The sequence below is a fragment of the Marmota flaviventris genome, chromosome X (genome assembly GCF_047511675.1).
Source record: "Marmota flaviventris isolate mMarFla1 chromosome X, mMarFla1.hap1, whole genome shotgun sequence".
NCBI lineage: Eukaryota > Metazoa > Chordata > Mammalia > Rodentia > Sciuridae > Marmota > Marmota flaviventris.
Window position 1 is genome coordinate 46,085,673 of NC_092518.1, and position 19,931 is coordinate 46,105,603.

The following is a 19,931-nucleotide window of genomic DNA, read 5'->3' on the forward strand; positions in this document are numbered from 1 at the left end:
CAAACCTGTACACCAAATATTTCACTTATAAAAATAAAGAATATCACCTAAATTGGGCATGGTGGCACACACCTGTAATCCCAGAGATTCAGGAGGCTGAGGCAGCAAGATCACAATTTGGAGGCCAGACTCAGCAACTTGGTGAGATTCTAAGCAACTTAGTGAGACACTGTCTCAATATTAAATGGGCTTTATAATGATAGTTTAAAAAGCTACTGTGAGGATTTCAGCTCAGAGCAGAGCCTTATACACAAACTCCGTGAGCGGAGATCTTTCATTCTGTTTTATCAGAAAGCATATATGTCCTACTTCAGGAAAAGTAAAACATTCATTTACAAAAGAAAGTCAATCTGCATCCTAAGCATTTTAATAAAAAATTAAAACAAAACAAAAAAATCAAAAAGGCCTGGAGATGTAATTCAGTGGCAAAAATCATCCCTGGGTTCAATACCAAGTACAAAAAAGAAAAAAAGAATACTATCTATAAGCACATAAGAGGGGAAAGGGAAAAAAACATCAAACTGGCCTTGGACTTAAGATCTAACTAGAAGAAGACAAAAATAACAAATGTGCAGAAGGAAAGAAAAGGTTATAATTTTTTTTGTACCCAGCCAAGTTATTTTTCATTTGTGAATGTAAATGAAAAATCAGTTTCAAGTACCCAAAGAATCAAAAATTGGATACCCAAGTAACCTTAAAAAATTACAAAGGCATTCTCCAAACTACAGGGGCGTCTGACACCATAGAAGGATCAAGAATAAGGAAATCAGGCAGCAGCTCAGGTGGTAGGAGCAGCAGCAGCAGCCAGGCAGTGCAGTTTCAGAAGGCTCCCATGAGCCCCCAGGATGCCCAAGAGGAAGGTCAGCTTGGCCAAAGGCCCAGAGGAGGACAAACCTGCTCCTCGCAAGGCAGACACGAAGTTAAGGAAGGCAGTGGGTAAGGATAAATCTTCAGACAAAAAAGTTCAAACAAAAGGGAAAAGAGGAGCAAAGGAAAAACAGGCTGAAGTGGTAACCAAGAAACTAAAGAAGATTTACCTGCAGAAAACGGAGAAACGAAAAACGAAGAGAGTCCAGCCTCTGATGAAGCAGAAGAGAAAGAAGTCAAGATTGATTAATCATACACCATGTCTTATCAATGGTCCCTTTTCCCTTGTTGTACAGCCCAGAGGAATATTTTTATCAACTATTTTGTAAATGCAAAAATTTCAGTAGCTCTAAAAACATTTTTAAAAAGGAGGGAATCCCACCTCATCCCATTTTTTAAGTATAAATGATTTTTTAAGTGAAATCATTTGCTGTTTGTTTATTTTGGGATATAATCAGAAAATAGTGGGATATTAAATTATGGGAGGCTTGGATTATCTTGGGTGTCCACTTAACATTCCATACATAGGTGGGGGATTAGTTTAAAATGCTATAATACAAAGAATATTAAATGGCCGTTTGGAGTCATTGGTCTTCCATTTAATGTCTTGAATATTTTAAATTACTTCTATTCCTGTGTTTTTTAGTTGAATTGTTTTCTAAAGACCAAACAAAATTCCAATGACATTCCTCATAGAAATATAACAAGCAATCATGAAATTCATCTGGAAAAATAAGAGACCCAGAATAGCTAAAGCAATCCTTTAGCAGGAAGAGTGAAGCAGATGCCATCACTATACCAGAACTTATCGACTATACTCCAGAGCAATAGTAACAAAAATAGCATGGTACTGGCATCAAAACAGACTGGTAGACCAATGGTACAGAATAGAGGACGCAGAGACTAACCCACAAAACTACAATTATCTTCTATTAGACAAAGGTGCCAAGAACATGCATTGGAGAAAAGATAGCCTCTTCAACAAATGATGCTGGGAAAATGGGAAATCCATATGCAACAAAATGAAATTAAACCCCTATCTCTCACCATGCACAAAACAACTCAAAATGGATCAAGGACTTAGGAATAAAACAGAGACGTTGCATCTAATAGAAGAAAAAGTAGGCCCTAATCTCCATCATGTGGGAATAGGCCCCAACTTCCTTAATAAGATTCCTGTGGCACAACAATTAAAATCAAGAATCAATAAATGGGATGGACTCAAACTAAAAAGTTTCTTCTCAGCAAAAGAAATAATCTGTGAGGTGAATAGAGAGCCTACATCTTGGGAGCAAATCTTACCCCTCACACATCGGATAGAGCACTAATCTCTACGGTATATAAGGAACTCAAAAAGCTAAGCACCAAAAAAACAAATAACCAAATCAATAAATGGGCCAAGGACCTGAACAGACACTTTTCAGAAGATGATAGACAATCAATCAACAAATATATGAAAAAATGTTCATCATCACTAGCAATTAGAGAAATGCAAATCAAAACCACTCTAAGATCTAAGATCTCACTCTAGTCAGAATGGCAGCTATTATGAAAATAAACAACAATATGTGTTGGTGAGGATGTGGGGGAAAAGGTACACTCATACACTGCTGGTGGGACTGCAAATTGATGCAGCCAATATGGAAAGCAGTATGGAGATTTCTTGGAAAATTGGGAATGTAACCACCATTTGACCCAGCTATCCCTCTCCTAGGTCTATACCCAAAGGACTTAAAAACAGCATACTACAGGGACACAGCCACATCAATGTTTATAGCAGCACAATTCACAATAGCTAAACTGTGGAACCAACCAAGATGTCCTTCAGTAGATGAATGGATTAAAAAATGTGACATATATACACAATGGAATATTACTCAGCAATAAAAGAGAATAAAATCTGAGTTAGAGATGATAATGCTAAGTGAAGTTAGTCAATCCCAAAAAACCAAATGCTGAATGTTTTCTTTGAAATAGGAGGCTGATTAATAGTGGGATAGGGATTAAGAAGGCAAAAAATATAGTGGGATAGGGAGAGGGAGCATGGGAGGAATAGACGGACTCTAGATAGGGCAGAGGGGTTGGAGGGGAAGGGAGGGGGCATGAGTTTATTAATGATGGTAGAATGTGACAATCATTATTATCCAAAGTACAGGTATGAAGACACGAATTGGTGTGAATATACTTTGTATACAACCAGAGATATGAAAAATTGTGTTCTATATGTGTAATACAAATTGTAATGCATTCTGCTGTCATATATAAATTTAAAAAAAAAGACCACTACTGGATCATTACTGTCAAAATTGTATGTATTCTGTAACATCTTTGGTCATGGAAGTGTAGTTTTCCTAATATTACTGATGTGCTGTGAAAGATGGTAAATTTGAGTATGTAGTATGTGTGACAAAGTTTTGAATTAGGGGGACCTAAGTAACAACAACACTCAAAGATACTTATACTTGAAAATTTGCCTCCAAATTCAAAGTTAGAAAGTCACTGGAATAACTGAAAAAGAATCAACAGTATAAGGCTTTGTAGATTTACAGCACATGTGTTAAGAATTGTGTACATGGCTGGGGATGTGGCTCAAGTGGTAGCGCGCTCGCCTGGCATGTGTGCGGCCCGGGTTCGATCCTCAGCACCACATACAAACAAAGATGTTGTGTCCGCCAATAACTAAAAAATAAATATTAAAAATTATCTCTTTAAAAAAAAAAGAATTGTGTATAAAATGAAATGTCTGTGTACTGATTCTCAATACAGCTGATAAAATCTCAAATATGAAAAAAAAGAATAAGGAAGTCAGCCAGGTGTTGTGGTGCATGCCTGTAATTCCAGCAGCTGGAGAGGCAGAGGCAGGAGGATCTCAAGTTCAAACCTAGCCTCAGCAACATAGTGAGTCCCTAGGTAACTCAGTGACACCCTGTCTCTAAATAATGGTTAAGTACCCCTGGGTTCAACTCCCAGTATGAAAAAAAAATAGAATAAGGAAGTCATGGTAGAAAAACTGGTGGTATATACTAAAACCAGATATCAATACTAAGCAAAAATTGTTAGAATGTTGGTTTCAAAATTGAACATATACATAAAATTGAGAATATAACATGCTCAGTATGATAAAAATATTTTTAAAAGCTTTCCTGACTGTTGTCCTCCCAAAACAATAGTTTGTCTTTTGTTCAAATACTTTATAATGGAAATATATAGATACTTTTAAACTAATTCTACCAATCCCAAATTGAGGATTTCAACTATGCTGCTATTTAAGAAGCTGGTTCCTTCTTGGAAAAGGAGATCAAACTGAAAGGTTCCCCTTTCAACATCTATAATCTTTTAACAGAGAAAGCTGAATATCATCACTGGATATCAATCCAAATGAGTAATGTCCTTTACAGTGCCAATTTCAACATTATGAAAGACATAAACATTATATGCCTTTTAGGAACATGTTTTGACAATATTCAGCAAACACACCTACATTTAGACCAATTTCCATTCAATTAGAATAATGGAATTTCACATAAATACAATACTGTGATAAATAGCATTTTTACATAAATGGCCTAAGTCCCTAGAAACCAGAATCCCTTTATAGAGAAGTCAGATATAACCTTAATTTTCACCATTTATACAAATATTTTCATTTAATAGAATTAGCTATTTATAGAAAAAGTTACAAGAAAGTTTAAATGAGATTATATAGCTTAATAAACAGTAGGTCCCCCCAAAATGTCAACTCCCTAACTATGAATTCCCTTAGAATGACTCAAAAATTGGTTACAAGGTATATAAAAATAATCTTTACCAAAACAAAGTTGGAGATTATTTTAATCATTTTCACTCATAGTAGGCCCATAGATGTTTCTGAACAAATTGAACATGTCTGATCTTTGGCAAACTAACAATAGCATTATACATATCACAAGAGTGTATTCATATAGTTTCTCTACTGTCTTGAATACACTAGAGGAACAGAACTATGATCACAGACAAAGCAAATATATTAAATGCACTAATATCTACAGTACCTGTCTTTATGAGTCTAAAACATACTATGGCTAGAATTCAAATGATCAAGCTTGAAGTGTAAAGATATTAAAATCACTGATTAACAAACTAGTGTTGGGGGTTATGGATTTAGCTCAGTGGTAGAATGCACAAGACTCAGCACCCAAAAGAGAAAAAAAAATCAATACTGAAAAATAAATGATTCACAGCACACTACAGTGATACAGTTACATCAATGTTTACAGCAGAACAACTCACAATAGGCAAGTTATGGAACCAGCTCAGATGCCCATTGATAGATGAATGGATTAAGAAAATATGCAATGGCGTTTTACTCAGCCATAAAGAATGAAATTACAGCATATGTTGGTAAATGGATGGAACTGGAGACTATCATGCTAAATGAAATAAGCCACACTCAGAATAAGTCACAGGTTGAATGTCTTCTCTCATATACAGAAGTTAGAGCAAAATAAGGGGAATGGTGGGGATCAGATGTCATAAAAATTACAGTGAAGATGAGTGGTATAGAAGAAAGAGATCAAGAGGTAGAGACGAGGGACAGAAGAGAGGAAGAAATTGACAATATTACACTATGTGCATGTATAAATATGCCACAGTGAATTCCCTCTTTATATCCATCTATAAAGCACTAATCAAAAATAATTATCTGCCTATAATCCCAGCAACTCTGGAAGCTGAGGCGGGAAGATGAAACATTCCAGACAAGCCTCAGCAATTTAGCAAAGCCCCTAGTGAGACCCTGTCTCAAAATAAAAAATAAAAAGGGCTGGGTATGTGGCTCAGGGGCAAAATGCCTCTAGGTTCAATCCTGGGGGAGGGAGGGAAGGAAAGAGGGAAGGAGGGATTAAGACAGGAAAAGAAAGACCAGTAAAATACAGGAAGAATAGAGGGAGAGAAGGAAAAGGGGAGGAGATACCATGGACTGAAGTGGAGTAAATCAAATTCCATGTATGTATGATTTTCTCAAAATGAAATCATCTATTACACATAACTTTAATGGACCAATAAAATAAATAAATAATTCCGTTTAGTTAGTTATGAAACAGTAGTAAAATAGAAAGTGCTAGTAAAAACTACAACTTCTAGTGTGATCTCACAAATGCACAATTCAGATATGTTAATTTGTAAACTGTGGAAATAATTAAAATATAAAACATTTTATTGACCCTTATGTATTCAAACTCTGAAATCTGGCTAATATTAATAGTGATTATCTGTCTGAGCTTTTCAAAGTATCAATGGGCTAGGGATGTAGTTCAGTGGTAAAGTACTTGCTTAGCATGCAAAAGGCCCTGGGCTTGGTCTCCAGCATTGTATGAAAAATTAAAATTAAAAACCTGAATGAAACCCTGGCTCTTAGTTGTAAATGATAAATGTATGTAACAACAACAACAACAAGAAAATAGTTATCTTTCTCTGATAATGTTAAGTCACATTCATGCCGTTAAAACAACTCTAAGAGACTAAAATCAGTATGGTAACAATGAACATATGCATCTGTCCTATCAGCCACCCAATACTCTTCAAAAAGCAAGAGAAATTATAATTATTTTAAAAACTAGAATGAACAAGGCCCTGGGTTTAATGCCCAGCACTAACAAAAGAAAAAAAAACTACAATAAAGTCACAACTTCCAAGAAATATTAAGAAGAATACCATCTACAGGCCATAAATGGTAAGGGACACCTGAAAAAAATGGAAACTAAGCTGGGCACAGTAGCACACATCTGTAATCCTACCAGCTCAGGAGGCTGAGTCAGGAAGATCATGAGTTCAAAGCCAGCCTCAGTAATTTAGGGAGGACCTGAGCAACTCAGCAAGACCGTATCTCTAAATAAAACATATAATAAAGGGGTCTGGGGTTGTGGATCAATGGTAAGGGGTCTCTGGGTTCAATCCCAACCCACCTCCAAACACACACAAAAAGAAAAGAATAGATCAAGTCCATAGGGACATAAAAATCTATGGAAACCAAAACTTCACAAACATATATATGAAAAAATTACTGCATACTTAGAAGTAATTTGGGGATGCTTCAAATCTATTCAATGAATACCAGAAGACTGTGTGACCTTGGGGAAATAATATGAGAGATTAAATGGGAACGTGAATTAGAGTAGTTAGGCCAGGCAATCCTATCCACCTCCAACCCCTGTTGTGCTAAGTAGTAAATGGCAATGTTTACCCCAAAACTGAAGTCAAAGCCTAGCAGTAGGGGTAAATCTACAGATGACTACTAAGTAAATAAGCTTTCTTTACAATCTGACCTTCCTGTACAATGACCTGAGCAAGGCAGGTCATTTAAATAAATCAGACAAGTGAACAGGATCCTTAAATAGAAAAGAAAACCAAGAATGATGAAACCCTTGAGAAACACCTAAGCTTCAAAAAAACAGAAGCACCAAACTCAACAAAAAACATCAATTCTCAGAACTTCAAGAGGGTCCTTATTGCTGCTGGCAACCTCACTATACTTCCTTTGTCCATTTATTTTTCTACCATTCTTCTAGACAACTATTTTATATCTTCTCTTCTGTCATTAAACTTTTAATGAACATGGCCTTACCCAACTTCATGCTTCCTTGATGACTTTACTTTTATTTCACTAAAAAAATTCTAAAAGCAACAAGAAGGGAATTTCCACACCACCACTTACCCACCTAATCTGATTTGTTCCATATTATTTTGCCTGGGCTTCTATACTAAGGCTAATCCTCCCCATAGATCTACTTATCTATTTTATATATTATTAGTTTACTATAAAATAAAGATATGAAAATTATTTACTGACAAGAGATTTCAGACTTTCAGTTGCATGGGACCCTTCATATGACCTCATTTCAATAGTCATTTATTTCAGTCTACATACCTTCCAAGGACATCACCATTTCTAAATAAGAAAGCTGACAACACAATTCTATACTTAGAGGAGCCAAAAAACTCCTAGAATTAATTAATGAATTCAGCAAAGTAGCAGGATATAAAACCAATACTGATAAATCAAATGCATTTCTATACATCAGTGATGAATCCTCCGAAAGAGAAATTAGGAAAACTATCCCATCCACAACAGCCTCAAAAAAAAAAAAAAAAATAAGCTTCTTGGGAATCAACAAAAGAGGTGAAAGACTTCTACAATGAAAACTACAGAACACTAAAGAAATAAATGAAAGAAGACTTTAGAAGATAGAAAGATCTTCCATGCTCCTGGATGGGCAGAATTAATATTGTCAAAATGGCCATACTACCCACAGTGCTATACAAATTCAATGTGATTCCAATTAAATCCCAATGTCCTTCCTTATACAAATAGAAAAAGCAATCTTGAAATTCATTTAGAAAACTAAGAGACCCAAAATAGCCAAAGCAATCCTTAGCAAGGAGAGTGAAGTAGGAGGCATCACAGTACCAGACCTTAAACTATACTACAAAGCTACAGTAACAAAAACAGCATGGCATTAGCACCAAAATAGAGAAGTAGAACAGTGGTACAAAACAGAAGACACAGAGACAAAACCACATAAATGCAGTTACCTCATACTACACAAAGGCACCAAAAACATACACTGGAGAAAAGATAGCCTCTTCAACAAATGGCACTGGGAAAACTGGAAATCCATATGCAGCAAAATAAAAATAAATCCCTATCTTTCACCATGCACAAAACTCAACTCAAAGTGGATCAAGGACCTAGGCATTAGACCTGAGACCCTGCACCTAATAGAGGAAAAAGTAGGCACAAATCTTCATCATGTCAGATTAGGCCATGACTTCCTTAACAAGACTCCTAAAATGCAAGAAATAAAATCGAGAATTAATAAATGTGATGGACTCAAACTAAAAAGCTTCTCAGCAAAAGAAACAATCAATGAGGTAAAGAGAGAGCCTACATTTTGAAAGAACATTCTTGCCACACACATGTCAGACAGATTACTAATCTCCAGGATATATAAAGAACTCAAAAATATTAACACCAAAGAAACAAATAACCCAATTAATAAACAGGCCAAGGAACTGAACAGATACTTCTCAGAAGATGATATACAATCAATCAAAAAATGCATGAAAAAATGTTCAATATCTCTAGCAATTATAGAAATGCAAATCAAAGCTACTCTAAGATTTCATCTCACTCCAATCAGAACAGCAGCTATTAAGAATACAAACAGAGGCTGGGATTGTAGCTCAGTGGTAGAGCACTCACCTAGAGCATGCAAGGCCCTGGGTTCAATCCTCAGCACCACATAAAAATAAATAAATAAAGATACTGTGTCCAACTACAACTAAAAAATAATTTTTTAAAAAAAGAATACAAACAATAAGTGTTGGTGAGGACGTGGGGGAAAAGGCACACTCATACACTGCTGGTGGGACTGAAAACTAACATGGAAAGCAGTATGGAGATTCCTTGGAAAAGTTAGAATGAAACCATCATTTGACCCAGTTTTCCCACTCCTCGGTTTATACCCAAAGGACTTAAAAACAGCATACTACAGTGATGCAGCCACATCAATGTTTATAGCAGCCCAATTCACAATAGCTAAATTGTGGAACCAACCTAGATGCCATACAGATGAATGAATAAAGAAAATGTGGTATATATACACAGTGGAATATTACTCAGTATTAAAAGAGTAATTAGGGTTAGGGTTAGGGTCATGTCATTTGCAGGTAAATGGGTGGAGTTGGAGAATATCATGCTAAGTGAAGTAAGCCAATCCCAAAAAACCAAAGGCCAAATGTTTTCTCAGATATGTGGATGCTGATCCTTAATGGGATTCTGGGCAGGAGAGCATGGGAGGAATGGAGGAACTTTAGATAGGGCAAATGGGGAGGGAGGGAAAGGGAGGGGAAACCGGGGTAAAAAAGATGGTGAAATGACATGGACATCATTACCCTAAGTACATGTATAAAGAAGCGAATGTTGTGACTCTACCTTGTATACAACCAGAGATATGAAAAATTGTGCTTTATGTGTGAGACACTGGGTTCAATTCTCAGCACACATGGGAATGAATAAATAGAGGGATTGTGTCTATATACATCTAATTTTTTTTAAAAAAAACTGTTTTATATGTGTACTATGAATTGAAATGCATTCTGCTGTGATGTATAACAAATTAGAATAAATAAATAAATTTTAAAAAATAAAAAATAAACAACTCTAAGATTTCATCTCACTCTAGTCAGAATGGCTGTTATCAAGAATTCAGAAAATAAGGAATGGGGTTGAAGCTCAGTAGTAGAGCACTTGCCTAGCATATGTGACATAAAAATAAGTAAATAAGTAAAGGTATTGTGTTCATCTACAACTAAAAAAAAATTAAAAAGAATATAGACAATAAATGTTGGCAAGGATGTGGGAGAAAAGGCACACTCATACATTGCTGGTGGGACTGCAAATTGATGCAGCCAATAATGGAAAGCAGTATGGAGATTCCTTAGAAAACTTGGAATGGAACCACCATTTGACCCAGCTATCCCACTCCTTGGTCTATATCCAAAGGACTTTAAATCAGCATACTACAGGATACAGCCATATCAATGTTTACAGCAGCACAATTCACAATAGCTAAACTATTGTGGAACCAACCTAGATGCCCTTCAATAGATGAATGGATAAAGAAAATGTGGTATATACACACAGTGGAATATTACTCAGCATTAAAAGAGAATAAAACTATGGCATTCACAGGTAAATGGATGGAGTTGGAGAATATTATGCTAAGTGAAGTAAGGCAATCCCCAAAAGACCAAAGGCCAAATGTTCTCTCTGACATGTGGATGCTGATCCATAATGGGGGTGGGGGGAGAATGGAAGGAATGGAGGAACGTTGATGAGACAAAGAAGAGGGCGGTGGGGAGGGGGTATGGGGGCAGGAAAGATGGTGAAATGAGATGAACATTATTCCCCTAGGTACATTTATGACTGCACATATGGTGCAATGCTACATTGTGTACAACCAGAGAAATGAAAAGTTATGCTGCAATTGTGTACAATCAAAATGCATTCTGCTGTCATATATACCTAATTAAAATAAATTAATTTTAAAAAGAAAGAATCCAGGATTAGGGATGTAGTTCAGTGGCACAGCACTTGGCTAGACTGCACAAGGTCCTGAACTGAACCTCTAGCACCACAAAAAAGAAAAAGAAGAAGAAGGAAATAATCTTTGCTGTGTGCCTGTAATCTCAGTAATTTGGGAGGCTGAGGTAAGAGGATAGCACATTTGAAGTCGGTTTCAGCAACTTACTTAATAAGACTCTCAGCAACTTACCAAGACTCTGTCTCAAAATTAAAAAGTGAAAAGGACTGGGGATATATAGCTTGTGTACTGTGCCACTGGGTTCAACCCCCAGTACAAAATAATAATAATAATAATAATAATAGAAAGAAAGAAAGAAATAATCATTGTATAGAATTATTTTGATGACTCCAGATTCTGGAAGACCTTTAGATCAAACTTTCATAATAACTGGTTGAATCTTCCCACCCTTCCCTTTATAGCCTAATCCATCAGAGAGTACTCTTGCTTGTAATAATTTTCCTTCAGATTTTTCTGAAAGCATCCTGCATTCTTGTCTATAGCCATACTACCCTGAATGCACATGATCTCATCTTAAGCATCCTGCATCATTTGGATAGTTTTAGGTACATTCCTTTCAATCAATACTTGGTCAAAGAGTGAAAGAAACTTGCTAAATGCTTGCATAACTATGACTCTTGCCACTGGCAACTTGGACTCTCCCAACTCCTGTACTTAGAAATTAAATGTCATCTCTTCTGAGACACATCAGGGAAGAACAGTAGAGATCTAAATTATCTTGTTGTACAAAGGTAAGTTCAAAGAATGATAGGAACATGTCAGAATGGCACAGGACTCACCTTAAAAGGACCCTACTAGCCAAATCTGATGATAAATTATATATCAAACAAATAATAAACCTAGTACAATGGTGCACACTTGTAATCCCAGCTACTCCAATAGCTGAGGCAGGAAGATTCCAAGTCTGAGGCCATCCTGGGCAATTCAGTGAGAGCCTATCTCGATTTTTTTAAAAAATGGGCTGGGAATGTAGGTCAGTGATAAGTATCCCTGAGTTCAATCCCTAGTACCACAAAAATAAGTAAATAAATAATGGTAATGAATTAGAATACATAGAATAAATGAAAATCCACAGAATTAAGTTTTCAAAAATGGGAGAAAGAGAACATTCTAACCCAAATAAAAGAGAATTAGAAAATCACCATTTGGCCACCACCATATTATACTAGTCATATACAAGTATCTTCAATGGCTTTCAACACTGAGTTATAAAGTTTTATGAGAAACATCTCAAAGTAAAATAGTGGAAACAGCAAAATGTCCAACAGTAAAAAGAATATCTAAATAAAAGGTAGTGCAGTCTTACAATGAATACTATGGGGCAACTAAATAAAATCAAGTATATCTCCATGTGAACTCATACATGAATTAAATAAAATACAGAGAGACACAAATAGTAGGAACTCTTTTATATTCTTAAAGACAAAAAGCAAACCACAAAACAGTACTATATATGCTCTATATGTCTATGTATCTAACTATAGTAAAAAGATCTAGAAGGGTATATATCAAAATGATAACAAAAGGGACAAGGACATAGGGTCAAATGAAGCTTCCCTTCATTCTTTTAAATTTTTACCAGGAAAATAGATTAACAAATAACTTACATAATTAAAATAACTAGAAAAATATTTTAAACAAAATATAATGTAAATATTACAGTAGAGAATCAAAGTGATAGTCAAATAATGTACTGAGTAGATATGCATTTTCATACAGAATCCTCAGACTTAAGATTTCTATCCAACACTTGAAAATAAAACCATCTAAATGGATGTTTGATTAGACAACAATGTCAACTAAAAAGGAACCAGTACAGGTTTAGTTCCCAAAGAATTTTTAGTTTTATTGGGGTCACAGATACAAACTATAAGCACAGGATCATCTTTGAAAAGGTTGAATATCCTCCTTTCTTCACATAAGAAAAATCAGAAATTCACTTACCACTTTATTATCAATGCTTCAGAGTTTGTTGATAGTCTTGTAATGGTTATATCAAGAAGATCAAAGATGATATTTTGCAATGATTAAAATTAGAGAAGTTCAACTTCTGCAATGGTTCCATAAGACCAACTCTCCCATAGATATCAACTAAAAGTGCTGGTCCGGTATAAAAAACAAAACCCAACTACCTGGACATATGGGAGAGCAATCAGAAGCAGACAGAAACTAGTAGAAAGGAATACTTGTAAGAAAAGAAGTGGGTTTAGTTTTATGGCTTTTAACCTGATGGTCAAGTTAAAATAAAGGAGAAAACCCACATTCTTATAAGACTGAAGAAATAAAAATTAGTTTAATAATACCACAGCAAAAGGAAAGTGAAAGGAAAAATATCTGTAAGGGTCCCAAATTATGCATATAAATGCTACCTAAATCTTTGTGAAACCCCAGAACCAGGCATGTCACAGAGAAACACCAAAGAGCCCAACTAAAGCTAAAAGAACTGAACAAATAGTAGAACTACTGTCCATTTATGGGGGAAAACAAAGTTTGGAGTTTGGTCAAGTAAACTATCTACAAACAAAAATATAGATATTCACTAGAAGAATATAATATGATCTAGAGTATCTATATCATTCACATTGCTTGGAATAAAACATAAAGTAATTACAAATATGAAGAACAAGAAAAATAAGACCCATACTTAATTACGATTAATCCCTAAAATGACCTGGACAGAATCAGTAGAGAAGAACTTTAAAGCAATTCATGGAAATAAAGAAAAATATGTTCATAATGAATAAAGACATAGGAAATGCAGTAGAACCCAGGCAGCCAGAACCATATAACACCCTACTTCTGCTGGTAGCAGAGGATCTAATCTGTCTATGGCAGTAGCAACAGTAGAATGCCGCATGCCAAACCACACCAGGTCAACAATAGGTCTTATCTGCCCACTATAGTGGCAAAAGCAGAATACAGATGCACTATCCCACCTCACATCTGGTGGCAGCAATTAGCATGATCTTTCTATAGCAGCAGCAACCTAGCCACCAGACAGCCCACACACTCGCAGCAGGACACATCAGCAATACAACAATGGTTACAATAAAAGATGGCCAAGCGGGCCTGATATACACACTGACGCAGCACTCTTGACTCACCACTCCCCTCACACAAAATAACAACAATGAACTTAATCTGCCCATGTGAGCAGCAGTCCAACCTGCCAAGGCTAACAACTGCCAACAGTTGCAGGGTTGATCTTCCTACAGAATGGCAAGAAGGGAACCAAGGCAGGTTGGGATATATTCTCCACCCAATACTGGGCAGGAACAGGTATGGGTTCCCATACATGCAAAGGGTACCAGTATCAGCAGACCTGCTATTTCCTGGCTCTTAGCAGCAGACAGTGATAAAGAGTCAGCATCTGCCAGCCCACCAAGCAACAGCACAGAGCCTCCCAGACCTAGGAAACTTCTGGTGTTTCACCAAGCAGAAAGAAAAGATACAAGCCAGGCATCTTCTGACACTTCTCTAAAGAAGGTGATCCAGGGCATTAGGTTCTTACCCTCTACCCAGTGGCAGAAAGCCATGCAGACTCTGCAACGCCTGGCCTCCTTCTCAACAGTAGGCAATGGCCACATAAGTATTTCCATGCCCTAGTAGCTTCAACAGAAATATAGAGTAAAGAGCATCAACATCCACTGTTCCCATCTAACAACCTCCGACAGGACAGAGAGATAACTTACTTCTGAAGGTAGTATCAGCAAAGAGCCAGTGAGGACTAAACTAGACCCACAAAATGAAGCAGAAATAGATAAAGCTAAAATAGAAAATTGCAATATGATCAAGATCCTTCAAATATAATATCCAAAATGTACAGGATACAATTAAAAAGTCACACCAGAAAAAAAAAAATCACAACTCAAATGAGAAAAGACAATCCACTCACACTAATACCAAGATGAATCAGATGTTGGACTTAACTAAAAAGGATTTTAAGCAGCCATCAAAAAGGAGCCTCGATAGAAATCGTAATTTCTCTGAAAAAATGAGCAAACTTCAGGAAATAAATAGAACGGTAAGATAGAACCACACGGAGCTGGACACAGTGGCACATGCCTATAAACCCAGTGAATAGGTTCTTAGAGAGGCTGAGGCAGGAGGATTACAAGTTCAAAGCCAGCTTCAGCAACTTAGCAAGGCTCTGTCTCAAAATTAAAACAAAAATTTAAAAAGGGCTGGGATGCAGTTCAGTGGCAAAATGCCTCTGGATCCAATCTCCAATCCCAAAGCAAGCAAACAAACAAAAACACCATGTGGAATGTTGAGAGCCACAGCCGAAGGGGCCCCAGCAATCTTCCAGCTGCCAGCAAACTTCCAGCTATTGGCTCACAGTGGCCCCAGCAACATCTAGCTGATTGGCTCCTCTGCGGTGATGCTCATTGGGCTGTTTCCCTGCCCTTTCAGACCACGGAGCTGCTCATTGGGGGACTTTTTTGGCTCCGCCCACGAAACCCAGCCAATCGCCCTCAAGAGCAGGAGGATTGTGGGAGGTGGAGAGAGGCTTGTGTTGGAGAGAGAGGCTTGTGGGAAGCCGGTGGTGGCAGTTGGGGCTCTGAGGGTTTTTCCTGAGAGGCTGTTTTGTTTGGCGTGTGTGGTTCTAAAAATAAAGTTAGTTTCTTTTGACAAGTGGCTCCTGATTGTGCCCAGCCAGACTGCGGCAGTGGAAATTATGAAACTGAAAATTTTAATGACCTAAATTTAAAAACTAACAGAATGGGCTTAGTAATAGAATGGAAATAAAAGAAAATAGAATCCGGGCATGATGGTGCATGCCTGTAATCCCACTGTCTAGGGAGGCTGAGACAGGTGGATAGAGAGTTCAGCAATGGTGAGGCACTAAGCAACTTAGTGAGACCCTGTCTGTAAATAAAATACAAAATAGGGCTGAGGATGTGGCTCAGTGGTTGCGTGCCCCCCAAGTTCAATCCCTGGTACAAAAAGAAGTTCAAATGGGGCACCATGGCACACACCTGAAATCCCAGTGACCTGGAACTGAGGCAGGAGGATTGCAGGTTTAAGGCCAGCTTAAGCAACTAAGCAAGACCCTGTCTCAAAAAATAAAAAAAAGAAAAAAAAAAACTAGGTGTGTTACTCAGTAGTAAAGCATATCTGGACTCAATCCCCAGTACTGATTAAAAAAAAAAAAAAAGCATGTATTCTGGATGGGGATATAGTTCAATGGCAAAATACCTGCCCAGCATCCATTAAGATGCTAGGCTCAATCTCCAGCACTGTCCAAAAAAATGCATATAATTAGAGCACTGGAAATATATGAGAAATATTGTGGTACTGAAAAAACATTCAAAAGATTAATGGGAAAACTTCCCAAATTTGGATAAAATCATAAAACAGAGCCATGAAGCTCAGTGAACTCTAAATGGGGAAGCCCAAAGAAATCCATATCAAAATTAAATTCATGGAAAGTGAAAACAAGGAAAAAAATTTAACAGCAACAAAGAAGAAATGACACATTCCTGATAAGGAAATATCAGTTTTAGTGAAAGTAAATTTCTCATATGAAAATATGGAAGCCAGAATGAAGCATAGCATTTTTCAAGTACTGAAGAATAAAAAAGATAGATGAAAGAAAACTTGAAGAGTTTGTCTCTATCAGACATATCCTTAGAGAATGACTAAGGGAACCTCTCCAAAGAAAAAAGAAATTAAAGGCTTGGAACTTCAGAAAGAAAAGAACAATGCAATGGGTAAAATAAAAAGATAAATATTCTATTCTTCTCATGAGTATCTTAAGTCATATTTAATGGTTGAGATGAAACTTATATGATACATATTATGATACACAAAATATGTAGAGTGAATACTAAGACAATTATATTGAAAAAGTGGAAGTGGTAAAGGGACATAAATTGATATAATGTTTCAATGCTTCACTTCAAGCAATAAAATGCCAGTATCAAAAAGGGGGTGATAAGACACACACACACACACACACACACACATGCATGCATGCACATGGATATTTATATTACCGGTACTTTAGAGCAACCACTAAGGAAACTAAACAGCACAATTATAACAATATAAATAAAACAAGAAAGAGTCCTAAAACCTTTCCAAGTAATCTGCAAGCAGGCAAGAAAAGAGAAACAGAGAAGAGAGAAACATGAGAAACAAAAACCAAATACTAAAATGGCATATCAATACTTACTTCGAATGCAATTGTTCTAAATATACAAATTAAGAGACACTGGCAGAATGAAAAAAATGGATAAAAACAAATTATGCTTTCCACAAAAAAATCACTTCAAACACAAGATAGGTTGAAAGTAGGATGGAAAAGATGCATCATGATGACTTTAATCAAAAGAAAGTAAGATTGGGTACATAATAACAGATAAAGTAGACTTCACAGGAAAGAAAATTACTAGAGATGAAAAGGGACAAAATATAAAGATAAAAAAATCAATCCACCATTTTATGGATGCACCAAAGAACAGAGCTTCCAAACAGAAGGAAAAAAAAAAAACACTGAGCTAAAAGCAGAAATACAGAAATCTACAACTTTACTTAAGGATTGATAGAACCTCTAGATAGAAAATTAGCAAGATAAAAAAGTATGGAACTATAGACTAAGAGCTCTCATGAACTTAAGATTTTAAAATCTTCAACAAAATATTTGTAAATTAAGTCCAACAACATATACAAGAATTATATACCAGTTACATAACCACATTAGTTTATCCCAAGGATACAGGCCTATTTTGGTATTTGAAATCAATGTAGACCATCATATGTCAACAAATGAAAAAAAACTCAGTATGATCATAACAATTAATGCAGAAAAGGTATTTGAAAAAAGACAACATCTGAGCTATAGTTGTAGCTCGGTGGTAGAATACTTGATGGTAAAATGTGAGGGGCACTGTGTTCAGTCCTCAGCACCACATAAAAATTAATCAATAAATACAGTTATTGTGTCTATAAAAATATTTCATTTTCTTAAAAAAGTCAACATCTATTTATGATAAAAACTCTTATTGATCTGGGCATGGTGGCACATGCCTCTAATTCCATCTACTCAGGAGGGTGAGGCAAGAAAATAACAAGTTCAAAGTCAGCCTGGGCAACTAAGTAAGAGCCCGTCTCAAAATAAAAAATAAAAAGGGCACGGGATGTAGCTCAATTCTACAGCACTCACCTAGCATGCATGAAGCCCTGGATTCAACCCCAAGGATAAGGAAAAAAAGGAAAAGAAAAAAATTCTCACTAAGGAAAAGAAGGGAACTATCTCAACTTTATAAAGGCCATCTATGAAAAATATATAGTTTATACCATATCTAATGGTGAAACATTTGCTGTTGTCTCCTATCATTCTTTTTTGAGAGAGAGAGAGAGAATTTTTTAATAGTTATTTTTTAGTTTTCGATGGACACAACATCTTTATTTTATTTTTATGTGGTGCTGAGGATCGAACCCAGCGCCCCGCACATGCCAGGTGAGTGTGCTACTGCTTGAGCCAAGCCCCTTGAGCCACATCCCCAGCCCCTCCTACCATTCTTATTTATCACAGTACTAGATATTCTAGCTAGTGTAAAACAGGAAAAATTAGAAATATAAAGCTTTCTGATTGAAAGGACTCAATAAAACAGTCTCTATACAGGAGATTGCATGAATGTCTACATAAAAATATTTTCCAAGAATTCAACAAAATAAAAACTAGATCTAACAATAAGTTCACCAATGTCACAGAATTCAATACCAATACACACACACACACACACACACACACACACACACACACAATCACATTTCTATATACTAATAAGGAGCTCATGAAAACTGATATAAAATATAATGTTTTTATAATTCTTCCAAGGAAAATTAAATTCTTGGTCATAAACTTTACAAAAGATGTTCAGGATCTAGGCTGGGTATAGTGATGCACACCTCTAATCCCAGTAATTTGGGAGGCTGAGGCAGGAAGATCGCAGTTTGAGGACAGCCTAAGCAATTTAGTGAGATCCTCAGCAACTTAGCAAGACCCTGACTCAAAATAAAAAGAAACATTAAAAAATACTCAGGATATAGCTCAGTAGTAAAGTACCCCTGGGTTCAATCCTGAGTGCCAAATAAAAACAATGTTCAGAATCTATATGCTGAAAATTATAAAAAGTTGATGAAATCAAAGACCCAAATAAACAAATGTAACATGCTCATAAACTTGAAAACCCATCAAAGTGAACTTGCCTCTTCTCCCCAATTTTATATACAGAATTAGTGCAATTCCTATCAAAATCCCACCAAGATTATTAATAGACAAAGAAAAGCTTATTTTAAAATTTAGAAAGAAAGATAGAAGTCCTAGAATAGCTAAACCAATACTTTAAAAACATGAAGTGGGAGGAATCACTCTATTTACTGATAAGGCTTTCTATTTAGGTTCAGTAGTCATTAGTGTCTAATTAACAAAGGAATAGATACATAAATGAATTACAGAATAGAAAACCCAGAATAAAGACCACCCCCAAAATGTCCAACTTTTTTTTTTGTACTGGGGATTGAACCCAGGGGTATTTAATCACTGAGCCACATTCTCAGTCCTGCTTTTGTTTTTGTTTGTATTTTATTTAGAGACAGGGTCTCGCTGAGTGGCTTAGGGCCTGGATAAATTGTTGAGGCTGGCCTTGTACTTGAGATTCTCCTGCCTCAGCCTTCTGAGCTGCTGGAATTACAAGTGTGCACCACCGCACCCAGCCCAACTGATTTTTTATAAACATTTAAAGGGGGGGAATGGAAGGACAGCAGAATAAAATAGACATTATTATTGCTGTATGTATATACGTGACTGTATGACCAATGTGATTCTGCAACCTGTACACTCAGAAAAATGAGAAATTATATCCCATCTGATTCAAATGTATGATATGTCAAGATCATTGTACTGTCATGTGT

At 36.2% G+C, this 19,931-nt stretch overlaps 1 protein-coding gene and 1 pseudogene across 2 annotated transcripts in view; one reads left to right on the forward strand and one right to left on the reverse strand.

Annotated features, from left to right (window-relative positions):
- Wnk3 (WNK lysine deficient protein kinase 3) overlaps positions 1–19,931 on the reverse strand; it is a 152,732-nt gene that overhangs the window by 71,258 nt on the left and 61,543 nt on the right. The window lies entirely within an intron of this gene.
- On the forward strand, positions 846–1,117 carry LOC139703096 (non-histone chromosomal protein HMG-14 pseudogene; annotated as a pseudogene).